Consider the following 15,274-nt stretch of genomic DNA (forward strand, 5'->3'; position numbering starts at 1 on the left):
AGATTCCGACATAATATTGGACTGTAAGACATACCCAGGAGCAGATATAGACTCACATCACAATTTAGTAGTGATGAAGAGTACACTGAAGTTTAAGAGATTAGTCAGGAAGAATCAAAGCACGAAGAAGTCGGACATATAATAAGAAAAGAAGAGATAAGCTTTAGGTCTCTGAGGTGATAGATACTGTGATAATGAATAGCTCAGTAGGCAGTTCAGTTGTAGAGGCATGGACATCTCTAAATTTTTAGGGCAATCACAGAAGTTGGAAAGAAAAACATAGGTACAAAGAAGTTTACTGTGAAGAAACCATGGGTAACAGACAAAATACTTCAACTGATCAATGACAGAAGAAGTACAAAAATGTTCAAGGAAATTCAGGAACACAGAAATACAAGTTGCTCAGGAATGAAATAAACAGGACGTGCAGGTAGGCTACAGTGAAACGGCTGCTTGAAAAATGTGAAGAAACTGAAAAGAAATTACTGTCGCAAGGACACACTCAGCATAGAGAAAAGTCAAAACAACCTTTTGTGAAATTAAAAATGCAATGGGAATTCCACTGTTAAATGTATAGGAGACAGAAGACAGGTGGAAAGAGTACATTGAGGAGGAAGACTTGTCTGATGTGACACTAGAAGAAAAAGGAGCTGATAGTGAATAGGTACGGGATCCAGATTAGAATCTGAATTTAAAAGAACTTTGGAAGGCTTAAGATAAAATAAGATAGAAGGGATAGATAACATTCCATCAGAATTTCTAATATCATTGGGGAAAGTGGCAACAAAACAACTATTCACATTTGTGTGTAGAATGTATGAGTCTGGCAACTAACCATCTGACTTTCGGAAAAATAATATCCACACAATTCTGAAGACTTCAAGAGCTGACAAGGGTGAGAATTATCGCACAATCAGCTTAACAGCTTATACCTCCAAGTTGTTAAAAAGAATACTGTACAGAAGAATGGAACTGAAAATTGAGAATGTGCTAGATGGCGATCAGTTTGGCTTTAGAAAAGGTAAAGGCACGACACAGGCAATTCTGACATGATAATGGAAGCAAGACTAAAGAAAAATTTGTCAACCTGGATAAATCATTCAACAATGTAAAATGGTGCAAGGTGTTTGAAATTCTGGAAAAAAAAGAGGGGTAAGCTATAGGGAAAGACGGGTAATATACAATATGTACAAGAGCCAAGAGGGAATAATAAATGTGGACGGCTGAGAACGAAGTGCTTGGATTAAAAAGGGTGTAAGACAGGGATATAGTCTTTCGCCTCTACTGTTCACTCTGTACATTGAAGAAGCAATGATGGAAATAAAAGAAAGGTTCAGGAGTGGAATTAAAATTCAAGGTGAAAGAACATCAATGACACAATTCGCTGATGACATTGCTATCCTGAGTGAAAGCAAAGAATAATTACAGGGTCTACTGAATGGAATGAACAATCTAATGAGTACACAATATGGATTGAGGGTAAATCGAAGAAAGATGAAAGTAATGAGAGTTAGCAGAAATGAGAACAGGGAGAAACTAAACATCAAGGCTTGGTGGTCATGAAGTAGATGAAGTTAAGGAATTCTGCTACCTACGCAGCGAAATAATCCATGACAGATGGAGCAAGAAGGACATCAAAAGCACACTAGCAATGGTGAAAAGTGCATTCCTGGCCAAGAAAAGTCTGCTAATGTCTAAGACAGGCCTTAATTTTGAGGAAGACATTTCTGAGAATGTAAGTTTGAAGCACAGCATTGTATGGTAGTGAAATATGGACCGTGGGAAAACTGCACCAGAAGAGAATCTAAGCATTTGAAATGTGGTGCTACAGACGAATGTTGAAAATTAGGTGGACTGATAACGTAAGGAATGAGGAGGTTCTGTGCAGAATTAGAGAGGAAAGGAATATATGGAGAACACTGACAAGATAAAGGTTTAGATGATAGGACAATTATTAAGACATTGGGAGATAACTTACATGGTACTGGAGGTAGCTGTAGAGGGTAACAACTGTAGAGAAAGACAGAGATTGAAATAATTGAGGATGTAGATTGCAAGAACTACTCTGAGATGAAAATGAATCCTCCTCCTTGCATCTCCCACTCTCGACTGTTGTTTGAGTTCAACACAACAGTAGCAGTCTGGCTAAAGCGGTCGGAGATAGCAGTCGTGTGCATCAGGTGTGCAACACAATGTGTCATCTGTACTGTGAGTAGCAATCTATCCTTTTCATAATTGTTTGTAATCAATCAATGACTCATATTTACAAGCACGTTAAAGTATGTTGTAGTAACACCTATAAAGCTAGAGATAAGCAAGCCACCCAAATCTACAGACCTGTGTCACTTCTTACTAAATTTTGGCACAGCTAACAAGAAAAATTATCCTATTAGTATCTCCCGGCCATATGTCAGTTTATGAGACCAGAGCCACAACTTCTCAGTCAAGTAACTCCTCAATCTGCCTCACAAGGGCAGAGTGCAGCCCACTTGCCAACAGCCCTCGGCAGACTGGATGGTCACCCATCCTAGTGCTAGGCCAGCCCAACAGAGCTTAACTTCAGTGATCTGACAAACCAGTGTTACCACTGCGGCAAGGCTGTTGGCTCACCATCTTTAAGGTGAGTAGCAATCTATCCTTTTCATAGTATTGTTAAAATTCTACTTAAACTACAAAAAACCAGGGCTATCCAGTAATTATACTACACTTTCACCAGTGTCAATAATGGATGGGGCTAGTGTGGGCATAATGCTGTCTGAGCATTGGTCCATTCAGTCAGCATCCAGCCATGCCAGCATGGAGTTCGTGCCATTTCCTGTTATTTCACAGTAATAGTTTTCAGTGTGTTTCACAACCAAAAGGTTGTGAAGTGCAGTCAGTAATAAGAAACCATAAACCAACCGAAATTTATCTGCAACTGTGTGAAGTGTACGGAAACAATGTAATGACTGAAGGTGCATTAGGTTTAAAAGTGGTCAAACTAATGTTCACGATGAGGAGCAAGGTGGACAACCAAGCACTGTGACTGATGAACTGGTCACAAAAATCGGGCAGAAGATTCAAGAAAACTGCAGATTCACGAAGACTAAGCTCTAGTTTAGTTTTCCACAAATTTCACACAGTTTCTTGCATAAAATCACTTCATACACACTAAGCTATCACAAATTTTGTGCAAGATGCGTACCAAAATCTTGGCACAAAATCTCAAGAACCAGTATACGGCTGCATTATTGATATTTCTTGAGTCTTATGAAAAAGATGATGACTTGTTGCCTGGTCAAATTGTAACTGGAGGCAAGACTTGGGTCAAACGCATGAACCCCAAGACCAAATTGCAGTCTAAGGGATTGGCAGCACATAAATTCCCCCCCCCCCCCTCCCCAAAAAAAAAAAAGAAAGAAAAGGCAAATGCTTGAAATTTTGTCTACAAGAAAAATTATGGTGACTGTTTTTTTAGGACAAGAATCATAAGCTTCTTGTCAATTTTCTTGAGTGTGGCACAACAATAAACTCTGCAAGGCATTGTCATTGGAAAATTTAAGAAGAGCAATTTAGAATAAGCACAGAGGGAAACAAAGCTCAGAAATTTTGCTCTTGCATGACAACACTAATGCTCCATCATACAAGGCAAATCACACTCGAGAAGTACTCAATGCTTTAAGTGGGAGGTGTTTCCCCATCCGCCATAAAGTCCACATCTTGCAGCCAGTGACTTCCATCTGTTTCCAATGATGAGGACCTAGCCTGCATCATGGCATTTTGACAACACTATGAGACTGCAGGGGGCCTGATTAACCAGTTGAAGCCTAAGGCAGCAGAATTTTATGACAATGGAATTTCAAAGCTTATTTTTCGCAATGGTATGTGTCTAAATTTATGTGGAGACCATACTGGAAAATGTATTTAAGTGTCACTTTCAAACCGATGAAACATTTTTCTCTACACTGTTTTTTAATACCAAAACTTAAGCTACTTTCTGGCTAGGCCTCATTGATTATCTCCCAGTGACTATAGAGAATGGTTCAAAACTTCTAATGCTGGCTGATGGCAAAAGTGTACCAATCAAGGAGCGAAACTCAACTATACCAGACATAATTCAGGCAATAGGAGAAGAGCACAACAAGAGATTCATAGCTAACGATTTAGGTCTGCCCACAGCCACAATGTCTGCCTGCACAGTGGACTGCAACACTTTGTCAGCCATCATGGCCAACCAGGAATTCTAGCTGTTTTGGGCCCATATCAAAGGCTTCACATCACAAGCATCTGCACTTCGCATGAAGCCAGTTGGTGTTCCCACACCGCCACACCTTCACCAATGAATTCGTGACCATCGATGTGACAAAGATCGAGTCACTTTATGTTGGTACCACTGCAAATTTGGCGAGCAAGCTTCCTGTTGCCACCCAACGTGCGACTACCCCAATGCCAGTGGAATCTGCGAGTAAGCGAGCATAATTCATCCAGCATAACCTAGAGCGTCCACCCAATGCAATAGGATCTGGGATTGCACATTGCCTTCAGCTGGCAATTCATCATCAGAAACATTACAGAGACAATTACTGGTGCCAATTTCTTAGCACATTTTCCACTCATTCCAAACACTGCTGGCTGCTGTCTCATTGACAAGGGCTCCAGTTGCACAACTGTTGAGTTCTACTGCGCTGCACAAAACTATGCACTGAAGCTCATCCCTGCTGTTGATGTAGACCAGTACTAGATCCTTCTTGACCATTTTACAGGTATTGCATGCCCATCCGGAGCACAAAGAGAGGTACGCCACAGCACAGTCCAACATTTCTGCACCACACCTGTCCCACTGGTTTTCAGCATACCACAATGCCTCTCGTCAGAACAACTTGTTGCTGCTAAAGCTGAATTGAAGGCCATGATGGCACCATTCACCATTTGGATGCCCTAGTCCTCTTCTACCCACCTCATACCCAGGAAGGTCATATCTTGTGAACTTGCGACAATTATCATGCTCTTAATGCACAGACCATTCCGGACAGATATCTGGTCGCCAACCTTCACAGCTTCAGTCATGCCCTCAGTGGCACTTCTGTGTTGAGCATCCTAAACTGCATAAAAGCGTTTACACAGGTACCAATCACCCCGCAACACATCTTGAAGGCTGCCATCACATGGCCTTTGGCCTCTTCAAATCACATTTCACAATATTTGGCTTCTGAAATGCTGCACAGGCATGGCAGCAAAGGTTTGCTACATGACCTATCCTTTTCCTTTGCATGTCTCAATAACATATTGGGGTTTTCTTCTACACCACAGCAATTCCGTGGCAATCCGACAGCAGTGTTTCAATGGCTCAATGATTTAGGAGTTATCATTCACCCCTCCAAATGCATCCTTGGTGCCTTCCAGGTGACATTCCTGGGACATCAGTTTTGTGCAGATGGCATCACTCTTCCCGAAAAAAGGTCAAGCTAATCATGAAATTCAGCACCAACAAACCTTCTGAGAACCTCACCAGTTCCTCATAATGATGAACTTTTACAGCAGTCGTCCCCCCAGCACAGCTTCCATTCAAGACCAGCTGACAGATGCCCTTGATGGGCCCAACACAAAGCGCAATAATCCCATTCTTTAAACAGATCAAAAGGACACTTCTTTCGTCACTCCCAGAAACAGACTTGCCAATGCTGCCCTTCTGGCTCAGTCAACACACGACCATTAGATTTCTTCTCAGAGCAGCTCATGCCTACTTAACACAAATGGAGTGCCCGCAATAGCGAGCTGTTTGCTACTATGAGGCAATACTGTACTTTCACCCATCACTAGAGACCAGGAACTTTATGATATTTATCGACCAGAAATTCATCATGTGCACCTCCCAGTGGACCAACAATCACTGCTCACCATACCAGTTCCACCAACTGGAATATGTCACTCAGTTCAGCACAGACATTTGGCAGTCTCATGAATGGATGATGATGTTGCCAACAGTCTGTCACAAGCTACCAGTATCACTAGTTCCATCAATTTAGCCCCACTTCCTGAGGCCAGGATGTCATTACATTGCCGGGCTTCTATCGTCAAGGCCCAACAACTTGTTTCTGACTGGTCACATTCTGTGACACCTCCACAGGCAAGCCACAACCTTTCCTCCCACCTGCTTTCCATCATCAGGCCTCTGATAGCATCCACAATCTGTGCCATCCTGGTATTAAAGCCACAACCAGGCTTGTTACCAATCACTACGTGTGGCCTGACAGCTGCACAGAATGCCATAGCCGGACCTGCTGCTATGTCGCTTGTCAGCATACAAAGGTCGGTCAGCATGTTGGTGATTTTCTTGAAGCTATAGTGAGTAAACCTCATGTCCACATTGATATTGTGAGACCCTTCTCCATCTCTGATGGCCAGTGGTATCTTTTAACCATCCTATCATCAACAGTTTCATTCGCTGGCCAGAGACGAAACAAATCCTGACAACTCAGTTGAACTGATGCAAAGCATTTGTGAGTACAAAGGTAGCTCATTTGGGTACACCCCCAACCCCTTAGCTGTATCACCATGAATTGCTGAAGATACTTTAAATTCCAGCCGTGCAATGAGCTTGCCCAATTCTGTGGGACTCATTGACACTGCACCACTGCATATCATCCAGCCAGCAATGGTATGGTTGAGCAACAGCATTGCACTTGGAAGGCTGCTTTCCTTTGCCACAACACAGCTTGGACTACTGCACTCCCCACTATCCTTCTTGGCCTCTGAACCAGTTTCAAGATGGACCTCTGTGCCTCATTGGCCAAGAAGGTTTACGGTGAACCCCTTCAGGTACCTGAGGAATTTGTCAAGCCCTCTGCTACCATTTCTGCCTCCAACATACTGGGCTTCCTGGATGTGCTGCATTCCCATACTGCAAGCATCTGTCCTCAACCTGGCTCTCGGCATGGCATCCTACATTCATCTATTCACACATATTTGGCCACTGCCACATGGGCTGAGAGGTCAGGTCTGGTCTCCAACCTCCACACTCCAATCCTCAGAAGACTGGTGGATGAAGTCACCACTCACTGGAGGTTGCTATCAATGGGAACACCCAATGGTGTCCCTGGACTGTGTAAAGCCACCCTACACCTCCCCATCTGAACTTTCCTTATGCACTCCCTGACACCGCTGCCGCCGCCGCCACCATCACTACTGCTGCTGCCACCGCCGCCGCCGCCACAGCCGCCGCCACCACAGCCGCCGCCGCCGCCACCACCGCCACCACCACCACCACCACCACCACCACCACCTCCCTAGTCAACACAGCAACTGACTGAAGACCCTCAGTCCTACTCTGGGCAATGAATCCACTTGCCAGACAAATTTGCCTCCTTCTTCTGCCTCTCCGGGAAAACGGAGGGAGATGGGGTGGGGGTGAAGGCTTGAGTGGTGATAGGGGGCGAAGGAGTGTCATGCTTCATGGTGTCTAACATCTGACAATGCCAAGAACGTCCTGCGAAAGTACTGCCATCTTTTGGCCAAGCTATGAATTTACAGTGCAGATTGATAGATAGTGCTGCTAGTAAATTCAGCCAAGCTGCAAGCATACAGCATCAATCATGCCTTGGTGCCGCTAGTGTGCAGATGGGCCACCAGACATAAAAGCAGAAGTACAGGACCCTAATGACAGAGTCTGTGAATGTGGCGCCCAATTCCTGCCAACTGTAGTTTCAGCCACTTGACGTAAAGGCTGAAGAACAGGACCCCAAGTTAGTTAGTTAGTTAGTTACATGTTTCATTGATCAATCTCACAATAACCGTTATGATGCGGAATGTGTCAAGTGCATAAGAAATGCACACATAAATGAAGGCTTCTTAAAAAAACACTTACAATTTTTATTACCTACCCCATCCTCTAAATGGCTCAAAATTCATCTATGGTACAGAAGGAGCTGTCAAGGAGATATGATTTCAAGTTACTTTCCTGGACTCGAGAGTCCATTACTGCAGCAACGTATTTTCACCATCTGTCCCTGTCTTGTGCTGTTTCCTTCTATTCCCCTTCAATACTTAGGCTCCTCAAATCAGCCTTCACATTGTCCTCCCATCTACACCTCGGTCTCCCCACAGGACGTTTTCCCTCTAGGCACCCTACCAGCACTCTGTGCGCTGCCCTGCCCTCATCCATTCGAGCTACATAACCCGCCCATCGCAGCCTACGTGATTTAATATTACTGATTATGTCAGGGCTTGAATAGAGTTCGTGAACCTCTTCGTTATGCAGTTTTCGCCACTCTCCACTAATTTCATCCCTTTTTGCTCTGAAAATTGTCCTCAAAATTTTGTTTTCAAATACTCGAAACGGCTTTTCATTTTGCACAGTGAGAGACCAAGTCTCACACCCATACAGCATAACTGGTAGAATAATAGTTTTGTATATTCTAATCTTTAAATTCCTAGACAATATCCGTGATGAAAGTAATCTATTCAGTGAGAAGTAGCACGCATTTCCCGCCCGTAATCTCTTCTTCAGTTCGGATTCAATCTCATTTCTCAAAGTGATGTCCACGCCTAGATACTTAAATGTGTTCACTTTTTCAAACTGCATGTCTCCAACTCTTAACATTTCCTGATCTACTGCTGTTGGCATTCTAGTAGTAACCAGGTATTTAGTTTTGTCTTCACTTATCGTTAGACCTACATCTTCACTAGCCTTGATTAACGCATTCGCATTTGCTGTTACCAATTCTTTCTTATCGCTAATGATGTTTAGATCATCTGCATATCCTAATATCTTAATATTTCCATTTAACTCCACACCCTCTGAATTATCTGCTGCCATTCGTACAATATATTCTAGGACTACATTAAAAAGTAGCGGAGACAGGGCATCTCCCTGCTTAAGTCCATTCTTTATTACAGCTTAAGTTCATTCTTTATTACAAATTCTTCTGACTCCAATTTCCCCACGTGTACTCTACCTTTTGTGTTTTTTAAACTCACTTCAATAAGTCTAACATACTTCTTTGGTATTCCAAGTTCCAAAAGAATTCTGTACAATGTTGATTGCAATACTGAATCATATGCTTTTGTAAAATCTATGAAAAGATTATGAACTGGTTTATTGTATTCCCATTTCTTTTCCAAAATTTGACGCAGGGTGAATACTTGGTCTATAGTTGATCTGTTCCTCCGAAAGCCGGCTTGGTAATCCCCCACAATTTCATCTGCATATGGTGTAAGCCTGCTTAGCAGAATATTCGAGAAAATTTTGGAACATACTGGTAATAGCAATATCCCTCTATAATTACTACAATCCATTGTGTCGCCTTTCTTAAAAATTGGGATCAGAATCGACTCCTGCCACTCTTCAGGTATCATCTCTGAGTTCCATACTTTAGTTATCACTTTGTGAACTACTTCCACAAATTTCTGTCCCCCATTTTTAACTAATTCTGCAGTTATGCAATTTGATCCTGGTGCTTTATGGTTTTTCAATTTGTTGATTGCATCTCTTACTTCCTTTAATGTTGGCTCAGGAATCTGGGGTTCTGCTATATGTACTTCATACGCCTGCTCATTTCCTGCTTCCTGGTGTACATTTAATAGATGCTCAAAACACACCCTCCATTTACTTAATAATAGCACTGGAGTCTGTCAGTATTCCCCCAGCATCCCCTCGAAGTGCATTTGTCCTAGCCTTGAAGCCCTTCCTATACCCATTTATGTCTAGGTAAAGTTCCCTAATGTTTTTTGTTTTACTGTTTGTTTCTATTTTTGTAATTTGATTGTTCAAATAATCCCTCTTCTTTGCCCGTAGCCTACGACCAACTTCCCTTCTCAAGTTCAAGAACTCCTCTCATTCTATCCCAATCTAATCGCACTTTTCTCCTTGCCTCTACCAATTTCTTGCATTCCTCATCAAACCACAGTTTCCTCCATTTCTTCTTAATTGTACCTATTGTGACCTTCGCTGCCTCTTTGATATTATTCCTCACAGTGATCCACTGTTTATTTACATCCTCGTCTTGTTCTTCGAGTGTGCTGAAAGCATCAAACCTATTTGAAATTTCTGTCATGTACCTTCTTCTAAAGTTTTCATCATTTAGCTTGTCAGTGTCGAACCTAACAAGTTCTGCTTTGTGACACCTTGATGTTGCTGTAGATAGCCGTTGATGAACTTTGGCAACTACAAGAAAATGATCAGAATCACAGTCTGTTCCCCTGAAAGTCCTAACATTTTCTATACTAGTGTGCTATCTCCGATCTACAAGAACATGATCAATTTGGTTTCAGGTGTGTCCATCCGGAGAGACCCAAGTTGCTTTATGAATGTCCTTCCTTTTGAAATATGTGCTCTCAACAATCATGTCTTTTGAAACAGGCAAATTAACCACCCTTATGCCATTATCATTCGAAATGTTATGCAAACTTTCTTTCCCAATTGTAGGCCGGAATGCTTCCTCCTTCCCTATCTTCGCATTAAAATCACCTATGATTAATTTTGTATCATACGAGGAGAACTCATCCCACAGTTGATCTAGTTCTTCATAAAAGCCGTCTTTAACAACCTCTTCAGTGTCCTCAGTTGGTGCGTGTACATTAATTACTATTAGTCTATTCCACCTGCAGTTACATGAAGTGGAAAACTTCCTTAAATCACTTAAACCATATAAAGGAACTTTTGCTTCCTGTTCTGTAGGTACAACTTAAAGCACTCATACAATGTTCCATTTATACCATAGAATTGTAATTTCTGTAACATAATGTCATGGTTCACACAATCAAATGCTTTGGATAAGAAAATTATTAGTGGTGACATTTTACTATTTAAAGACTCTATTATGTGGGCAGTGACATTGTATATTGCTGTCTCAGTGGAACAGCATTTTTGAAATCCAAACTGTGATTTATTAAGTATCCCATTACTGCTGAGACTGCTAACCACTCGAGTACATCACTTTCTTGACAATTTTTGAAAATGCTGTGAGCATGGATCCTGGTTGGTAATTATTGACATCTGTGGTGTCCCCTTTTTTGTAGAGAGGCTTGACAATGGCATATTTTAACTGGTCTGGGAAAATGCCTTGAGTTAGTGATGCATTACAGATGTGACTCAGAACATCAGCTGTAACTGCTCCACATTTTCTTAACACCTTGTTACAGATGTCATGTACTCCAACAGAACATTTATTTTTCAAAGATTTCATGATTTTCCTAATTTCACAAGAGGTTGTTGGATGAAAGCTAACCTGACTAGGATTTCTAAAAACTGACTCTTCCATGTACTACCTGCCTTTTTCTTTTGAACTATTCTCACCATTTTTTTCACCTGCACTTTAGAAATGGTTGTTAAATACATTAGTTACTTGTGTACTGTTGGTTTAGATGGTCTCCTTCTCTTTAATAGTAACACTAGTGGTTACTTTCCTGACTCTCTTCTAACAACATTCCATACTTATTTGATTTTATTGTCTAATTTGTTAATTTCATCTCTAACATACATATTTTTTTAAAATTTTCTGACAACTTTTCTCGATATGTTACAATAATTTTTATAGTGTAAAATTACTTCTGGGTCTTTAATAATTCTTGTTGCCTTAAACAATTTTCTTTTCCTTTCTAAATTCACTTTAATACCTGCAGTGATCCAAGGTTTTCAAAGAAACAGTTTGGTGTTACACTTGGTCATTTTTGGGGGGCAACAGTGTTCAAAAAGGGATATAAATTTATCAAGAAATATGTTGCATTTATCATTGGCATTTGACTAATGATATACATCTCCCCAATTAACATTTCTTAAACTTTCTCTGAAGTGCTCTATAGATACCAGGTTGACCAGCCTTACACTTTTACTTAATGGTTTCTGAACTGTAAGCACTGCTAAGTTTTGTAAGTTAATCAGTTGTGCATCATGGTCTGATAATCCATTTATCACATGGAAGGCATGTGTTAGTTTTACATCCTCTTGCTGCACAGATACATTATCTGTTAGAGTGCTACTGTCTTGAGCTATACATGTAGGGAAATTGATTACTGGTTCTAAGTTATATGTCATTAACAACACTTCTAGTTCACTTTTCCCATCAGAATTGCTTGCAAAGTTTACACTGAAATCACCGCAGATTAATAACTTCTTCTTTTCGTCTGACAGACAGCATAATAGGGAGTCAAACTTTTTTATGACTAGCTCCCAATCTCCTAATGGGACCTGTACACTGTTGCTAATATCAACACTATATTATCTAGCTGTAGTTCACATGCACAAACTTCAAAGTGCTGATCGACACAAAATTTGCTTACTTTTACAGTTTTGTACTTATACCTTTGTTTTGTGTAAATGGCAACTCCTCCTTTATCCATGCTAGATCTGCAAGTGTAAGATGCTAAATTATACCCATTTATGCTGACACTTTTCATCCCCACAGTTGTGATATTTAGACAGACAAAGTATAGAAAACTCATTCTTATTTTTGAAATCATCTAAACACACTAACAGCTCATCTACTTTTTTCTTTATTCCCCTGTTATTTTGATGAAGTAAAGTGATACTACCCTTAGCTTTATCCCTATTTACTGTACATGAAGCTTCTTTTATTATATTTTTCTTGATTATTTTCTGTCCGGACTTTGGCTTTAATCTAAAAAACCTGTCTGCCTGGTCCCATTAACCACAGGGATCATCCCTTGTGCGACCGTGGCTCCCCTTACATTACCTGCTAATAGACAAGCTAACTTATCTTTCCCCTTCCTATTTAGATGCAGGCCATGTGTAGTGTATCCCCACCTACCAATAGCATCAACTGGAACAACACTCATCTGAGACTCGTCAGAGTTTGCGAGTGCAGCGCCCAGTTCCTGCCGACTGTAGTTTCATCACACTGTTTGTCCAATCCTGGTAATCCAGCAGGATTTTGATGCAGAGGAATCGGATGTCTTCCCAACCATTGCAAATTCACTGAACCCGCATGTAAAACAAAAACACACACACACACACACACACACTGCTGCAAATATATATTGTGACAGAGCTATGATTTCGGAGATCGCCTGAGCAACAGGTTGGATAGTGTCATCAGAAGTCACATGTGCAACAGGATATGTTCTGTGCATACATTGGTTGCCCGAGCAATGGACTGTACACATTGATGTCAATGGTTGCTCTCGCAATGGGCCATGTATATGTCCAGTGACTTCGGCGGTAGCCAAGTGAGAGACTATATACGGACTATGTACAGTGTTTTGAGTAGTCACATATATGACAGGTTATGATCAGTGCGTATAGTGGTCATCTGAGAGACAGATTGTGAGCAGTGATGTTAGTGGTAGCTCCCATGATAGACCATGTATAGTGTTTTAGATGTTGCCCCCGCAATGGATTGTGTTTTGTAACTTTGTGATCATTTTCTTGTAAACAAACAGTGCTTTTAATAAATATTAATGCTCTAAGAAATTTTTATACGCTATAACTAGTCTATTTTACTCCATAAGCAAAATACTCCAAAAGTGAAACTTCCTGGCACATCAAAACTGTGTGCCAGACCAAGACTCAAACTTGGGACCTTTGCCTTTCATGGACGAGTGCTCTACTGAGCTACCCAAGCACGACTCATGACCCATCCCCACAACTCTAATTCTGCCAGTACCTCTTCTCCTACCTTCCAAACTTCACAGAAGCTCTCCTGCAAACCTTTCAGAACTAGCACTCCTGGAGGAAAGGATAATGCGGAGACATGGCTTAGCCATAGCCTGGCGGATGTTTCCAGAATGAAGGTAGGAGACAAGGTACTGGCAGAATTAGAACTGTGAGGACGGGGGTCGTATGTCATGCTCATGTAGCTCAGTCAGTAGAGCACTTGCCTGCAAAAGGCAAAGGTACCGTGTTTGAGTCTTGCTCCAGCACACAGTTCAGATCTGCAAGGAAGTTTCATACCAGTGCACACTCCGCTGCAGAGTTAAAATTTCATTCTGGAAATACTTAACACCACAAAGACTTATATTATGCCATTTCAAACCAGTGACCAGCTAGCACCAGGAGCAGACATTAACAGTCACATACTGATTGAAGCACAATATATAAAATTCCTTGCATTCTAGCTGGATAATGAGTTTAAATGGAGTTGACAAAAAGTAAAGAGTCATGACTGAGCCAATAACACTATTCACAACCAAAGTGGTTTATTATCTGATTCTACCATGAAGCTCAGAGCAGATGTCCTTTTAACCAATACTTGTGCAAAAAGACAAATTAATCAAGACGCTCTGTTCAGCATGTTCTCTTCTTAGAACAATCTCTCACTGTGTTGACCTGAAGACAGCAGTGTTGGTCTATTCTGGACATTTGTATTCCTTGTCTTGTGGAATTATCTTCTGGAGTAGTGCCACTAAAGTAATTTAAGTGTTTATTCAGCACAAGAAAGCAGGTTCAATATTTGGACAAGGACATAACTACACTTCTCTCAGAAGCGTTTTTAAGTCTCTTGGAATTCTTAAATTCACTTCCCAATATGTTTACTGTTTAATGGTTTTTGTTGCAGACAAGAAGAACCAGTTTCAGCTGAACTGTGAACTGCAAAATGACAATACAAGGCACATTAAAATTATGTTCATGTCATCTTGTCTAAGAGTCCAAACAGCAAAGGCATTCCTCAAGTTCCCATCTTGCAAAAAGCATGAAATTGGAAATCCCAACCAGTTCAAAATAAAATTAAAAATGTACCTCATTACTCACTCTTTCTACAAATTACCTGAATATCTACATTCAAAGATTTATAAGTTGTAGCAAGTAACAGTCTACACTGTAAACCTGCATGACAAGTAGTAACAATGTAAAAGGGCTTTGTAAGTACAGACATATGCAACTGCTTCCTTTGAGAAATATCAATGTAATCAAAGTAAGTATTAAGCTAGCACTATGAGATAAACGGCAATTATTTAATCCTCAAATGGGTGCGCCCATGTATAAAGTGTGTCAACCACAAATAACATTGTCTTATACCATTCCGTTGCTGTTTTACAAGTGAGTCAATAGCTATTCTGCTTCAGCTATCACAGTTATAAATTGTGCTGTTGTATGTTCAAGTAAGCAGCAGTAACATAAAATAGACAGCAAGCTATGGTGAGAAAAAATTTACGATGCGTGCAAGAAAATTACCCAGATTCCCAGCTAGCAGCACAATCCCACACTGAGGCTGTTGTCTGCAAAATAATTAGCAAATGAATAAGCAGTTGGGTGGATCTGATGCAGCTGCACTGTTTAATGCTTTGAGTGGGTAATGACCCACTATGGGATAACACATGTTTGCAGCACCGGGGTGATAAA

The 15,274-nt window shown here is 41.0% G+C and overlaps 1 protein-coding gene across 1 annotated transcript in view; it reads right to left on the reverse strand.

The window, feature by feature from the left end:
- LOC126234666 (probable ATP-dependent RNA helicase DDX28) overlaps positions 1-15,274 on the reverse strand; it is a 76,255-nt gene that overhangs the window by 44,134 nt on the left and 16,847 nt on the right. The window lies entirely within an intron of this gene.

Source organism: Schistocerca nitens, chromosome 1, assembly GCF_023898315.1.
Source record: "Schistocerca nitens isolate TAMUIC-IGC-003100 chromosome 1, iqSchNite1.1, whole genome shotgun sequence".
NCBI classification, from domain to species: Eukaryota; Metazoa; Arthropoda; class Insecta; order Orthoptera; family Acrididae; genus Schistocerca; species Schistocerca nitens.